Source organism: Bufo bufo, chromosome 6, assembly GCF_905171765.1.
Source record: "Bufo bufo chromosome 6, aBufBuf1.1, whole genome shotgun sequence".
Lineage (NCBI taxonomy): Eukaryota > Metazoa > Chordata > Amphibia > Anura > Bufonidae > Bufo > Bufo bufo.
This window is the reverse complement of record NC_053394.1, coordinates 428,050,246-428,056,331: the sequence shown is the minus strand read 5'-3', so window position 1 is coordinate 428,056,331 and position 6,086 is coordinate 428,050,246.

The window sequence follows — 6,086 nt, the reverse complement described above, 5'->3', positions numbered from 1 at the left end:
ATTGGCTAGTCGCACTTACCTTCTCCTTTTTTATTGGCTGACCCGTATGTCCTTCATTCCTGTTAGCGCTGATCACAACATTGCCTCGAGAGTTCCGGGGTTAACCCTTTCGTTGCCGCACGTGGATCGTCTGTTAACTATTTCAGTGCAGCACAGGAGCTTTTCACTCTGCTGTGGACAGTTCTTCTACCACACTGCTGTATCTGAGCCTGCTGCGGTCCTGTAACCCCTCACTGAGCCCCCCTGGTGTCACTACTGGTATCCTGTATGGAACAATCCCTCCGTGTTTCACCCGTGTTTGGTCAATGTTTTCATTTTTTGTTCTCTGTGTCATCCATATTTCATGGAAGCTGCTCTGCTAAAGATTAATTTCCAGAGCATCTCCTACCGTTTGCGGTCCGTTTTTTGCGTTCCGTATACAGACCGTATATACGGAACCATTCATTTCAATGGATCCGCAAAAAAACGGAAGGTACTCCGTATGCCTTCCGTTTCTGTTTTTCCATTCCGTTCAAAGATAGAACATGTCCTATTATTGTCCGCATAACGGACAAGGATAGTACTGTTCTATCAGGGGCCACCGGTTCCGTTATGCAAAAAAACTGACGTCATCCGTATTTTTTGTGGATCCGTTTTTTGCGCACGGCCACGGGGGCCGTGGCCTTATTGCTGCCCGCATACAGCGGGTCTGTAATATGCGGGCACTGGCCGTGTGCTCCCCACATCACGGATGCGGACCCACTTGAATGGGTCCGCAATCCGGAGCTGTGGTGCGGAACGCAGGTACGGAAGCACTACGGGTCAGTCAGCTGCACCTATGTACACCCGAAAGCTCCCGCGACCTGCCCCTGTACCAGCGCATCCGGCGATGGATATGTCACTTATCGCCCGGACACGTCTCTCTTCCACCTCACGAGTCTGTGCAGTGCTGCTGCAGCCATGCTCTGCTACATCACCCCATGTGTGGACTTATGCAAATTAAAAACGCCTGTCTGGCCGCTAGCGCCTGGGGAGGGGGCCCTGGCCGCTAGAAGTTTCTAATTTGCATGGGTCGGTTAGTAGTAGACATAGGTCCGCACCTCAGGTGATCTAGCAGGTCTGGGGCGCAGCAGCAGCAGCACTGCTCGGCCAATAACTGACACATCCAGTTGCACCACATTCACACGACCGTAGTGTTTTGCGGATGCGCAAAACACGGATACCGGCCCACAGTTTGCAGACGGCCACCGCTACCATAGAAACTGCATACAAGGATTGGACATGCTCTATCTTTTATGCCGGGCTACGGATGCGGACAGCACGCGGTGTTCTGTCCGCATCTTTAAATGGATGGGTCTGCGCCCGTGCTACGGATGCGGACTAATTCATACGGTCGTGCGAAGGTAGCCCTAAACGGACCCATTCATTCCCATGGGGTCTTCTGTTTGTTAGTTTTTTTTGCGGACCCATTGAAATGAATGGTTCCGAATACGCTCCGCAAAAAAAAAAAAAGGGGCGATTTCAACCGTTTGTTGGGGTAAAAATCAAAGAACGAACCATCGTTTCTGGCGACCGATTACAGATTGCAATGGAAGAGAAGTCGGCCATCTTTGAAAGTGTCACCCCAGACGTATACGGAGTAAAAGGTGTACGGCGGTGTCCCCAAAATGATCACTGAGCGCCAGAGCTGATGAGGAGCTTGGTTGCCGTGTCCCCCCAGTGAGGTGTCATCTCATTAGAAGCACTGATTGTTCTTCACACAATGTCCTCACACATGGCGGCGCGTCCTGATAGTGCCGCCATTGTGTGCCGAGCGCCTGCCTGCTGTTTATTTACCGTCCTCGCAGTGACAATGGCTTCTGTGTGCGGAGGACGAGCTCAGGCTGTGGCAACAGCGAATGGAAAATTAATAGTTTATCAAAACACGGATGGACGGAACGCCGCTGCCGCCATCTTGGATTCTCCATTACTGTCACTGATTTAAGAGCCGACGATCATCTGATGAGAAAAGACTGGAGGCGAAAATGTTCATTTTATTACTAAAGATGGAGGAGATTATAGAGCAGATGACAATTATGTCACCTAGTATGTAACCACTACAACCCCCATCATTTCATCTTTACTGCCTGCTGAGCTGTGTATCTAATCCTATCATGTGCGATACTGTCTGCTGAGCTGTGTATCTAATCCTATCATGTGTGATACTGTCTGCTGAACTGTGTATCTAATCCTATCATGTGTGATACTGTCTGCTGAGCTGTGTATCTAATCCTATCATGTGTGATACTGTCTGCTGAACTATTGTATCCAGTCCTATCCTGTGTGATACTGCCTGCTGAGCTGTGTATCTAATCCTATCATGTGTGATACTGCCTGCTGAGCTGTGTATCTAATCCTATCATGTGTGATACTGACTGCTGAGCTGTGTATCTAATCCTATCATGTGTGATACTGTCTGCTGAGCTGGTGTATCTAATCCTATCATGTGTGATACTGTCTGCTGAGCGGTGTATCTAATCCTATCCTGTGTGATACTGCCTGCTGAGCTGTGTATCTAATCCTATCATGTGTGATACTGTCTTCTGAGCTGTGTATCTAAACCTATCCTGTGTGATACTGTCTGCTGAGCTGTGTATCTAATCCTATCATGTGTGATACTGTCTGCTGAGCGGTGTATCTAATCCTATCCTGTGTGATACTGTCTGCTGAGCTGTGTATCTAATCCTATCATGTGTGATACTGTCTGCTGAGCTGTGTATCTAATCCTGTCATGTGTGATACTGTCTGCTGAGCTATGTATCTAATCCTATCATGTGTGATACTGTCTGCTGAGCTGTGTATCTAATCCTATCCTGTGTGATACTGCCTGCTGAGCTGTGTATCTAATCCCATCATGTGTGATACTGTCTGCTGAGCTGTGTATCTAATCCTATCATGTGTGATACTGTCTGTTGAGCTATTGTATCCAATCCTATCATGTGTGATACTGTCTGTTGAGCTGTGTATCTAATCCTATCATGTGTGATACTGTCTTCTGAGCTGTGTATCTAAACCTATCATGTGTGATACTGAATGCTGAGCTGTGTATCTAATCCTATTCTGTGTGATACTGTCTGCTGAGCTGTGTATCTAATCCTATCCTGTGTGATACTATCTGCTGAGCTGTGTATCTAATCCTATCCTGTGTGATACTGACTGCTGAGCTGTGTATCTAATCCTATCATGTGTGATACTGTCTGCTGAGCTGTGTATCTAATCCTATCCTGTGTGATACCGACTGCTGAGCTGTGTATCTAATCCTATCATGTGTGATACTGCCTGCTGAGCTCTGTATCCAATCATGTGTGATACTGTCTGCTGAGCTTTGTATCTAATCATATCCTGTGTGATACTGTCTGCTGAGCTTTGTATCTAATCATATCCTGTGTGATACTGTCTGCTGAGCTGTGTATCCAATCATGTGTGATACAGTCTTCTGAGCTGTGTATCTAATCCTATCATGTGTGATACTGTCTGCTGAGCTGTGTATCTAATCCTATCCTGTGTGATACTGTCTGCTGAGCTGTGTATCTAATCCTATCCTGTGTGATACTGTCTCCTGAGCTATGTATCTAATCCTGTCATGTCTAATACTGTCTGCTGAGCTGTGTATCTAATCCGATTATAGGATCAGCAGACAGTATTACACATGATAGGATTAGATACACAGCTCAGCAGACAGTATCACACAGGATAGGATTAGATACACAGCTCAGCAGACTGTATCACACAGGATATGATTAGATACACAGCTCAGCAGACTGTATCACACAGGATAGGATTAGATACAGAGCTCAGCAGACAGTATCACACATGATAGGATTAGATACATGGCTCAGCAGACAGTATCACACAGGATAGGATTAGATACACAGCTCAGCAGACAGTATCACACATGCTAGGATTAGATACACAGCTCAGCAGACTGTATCACACCGGATAGGATTAGATACACAGCTCAGCAGACAGTATCACATAGGATTAGATACACAGCTCAGCAGACAGTATCACACAGGATAGGATTAGATACACAGCTCAGCAGACAGTATCACACAGGATAGGATTAGATACACAGCTCAGCAGACAGTATCACACATGATAGGATTAGATACACAGCTCAGCAGACAGTACCACACATGCTAGGATTGGATACACAGCTCAGCAGACAGTATCACACAGGATAGGATTAGATACACAGCTCAGCAGACAGTATCACACATGCTAGGATTGGATACACAGCTCAGCAGACAGTACCACACATGCTAGGATTGGATACACAGCTCAGCAGATAGGGCGACGGCAGTTCTCGGGGACCCTCCATACACAGTCGGAGCGTCTACCCTGCGCAGGTTACGGCTTACAACAAGCCGTCAGACAGACCTCCTCTAAACACAAGCAAACAACAGGATTCCTGTTTATATTCGGGGCTGTTCGGCTTGGACCACCTTGGAAGTGCTATATTATGGTCCACCCGGAGGACAGCGCCTTACACCATCCTGGTCACCGCGAAAACTTAGAATCCAAATAAAACGGGATGAGCGCGGCGTGAAATAATAAGGGACAGGCGCCTCCGAGCAGACCTCAATCTGAGAGATGGGGGCTCGTATTAACCCTTACTGCTTGCCATGCCAAAACAAAAATGGCTTCCCTTGGGACCCAAGGAACAGGGGAGTCTGAGGTCCATTTACCATAAAGGGTTTACTCCTCCACAGTGTGGAAAGTTACATTGTTTTCCATTCACTCCTGTAAATATCAGTGTTTTGTGCTGCCCTCAGGTCAGGAATGTTTGTTAAGTATACTGCCACGAGGCCTGCTGATTATATACTACGGTAACCACCCCCAGACATTCAGAAACTGAGCAGTCCTACGACATAATTATATTCTACTTGTGGTGAATGAGTACCCCCTCTGTGTACATCATAAGTACTATAATACTGCCCCCATGTACAAGAATATAAGTGATATAATACTGCTCCTATGTACAAGAATATAACTACTATACTACTGCCTCCTATGTACAAGAATATCACTACTATAATACTGCCTCCTATGTACAAGAATATAACTACTATAATACTGCCTCCTATGTACAAGAATATAACTACTATAATACTGCTCCTATGTACAAGAATATAACTACTATAATACTGCTCCTATGTACAAGAATATAACTATTATAATACTGCTCCTATGTACAAGAATACAGGGAGTGCAGAATTATTAGGCAAGTTGTATTTTTGAGGATTAATTTTATTATTGAACAACAACCATGTTCTCAATGAACCCAAAAAACTCATTAATATCAAAGCTGAATATTTTTGGAAGTAGTTTTTAGTTTGTTTTTAGTTTTAGCTATTTTAGGGGGATATCTGTGTGTGCAGGTGACTATTACTGTGCATAATTATTAGGCAACTTAACAAAAAACAAATATATACCCATTTCAATTATTTATTTTTACCAGTGAAACCAATATAACATCTCAACATTCACAAATATACATTTCTGACATTCAAAAACAAAACAAAAACAAATCAGTGACCAATATAGCCACCTTTCTTTGCAAGGACACTCAAAAGCCTGCCATCCATGATTCTGTCAGTGTTTTGATCTGTTCACCATCAACATTGCGTGCAGCAGCAACCACAGCCTCCCAGACACTGTTCAGAGAGGTGTACTGTTTTCCCTCCTTGTAAATCTCACATTTGATGATGGACCACAGGTTCTCAATGGGGTTCACATCAGGTGAACAAGGAGGCCATGTCATTAGATTTTCTTCTTTTATACCCATTCTTGCCAGCCACGCTGTGGAGTACTTGGACGCGTGTGATGGAGCATTGTCCTGCATGAAAATCATGTTTTTCTTGAAGGATGCAGACTTCTTCCTTTACCACTGCTTGAAGAAGGTGTCTTCCAGAAACTGGCAGTAGGACTGGGAGTTTAGCTTGACTCCATCCTCAACCCGAAAAGGCCCCACAAGCTCATCTTTGATGATACCAGCCCAAACTAGTACTCCACCTCCACCTTGCTGGCGTCTGAGTCGCACTGGAGCTCTCTGCCCTTTACCAATC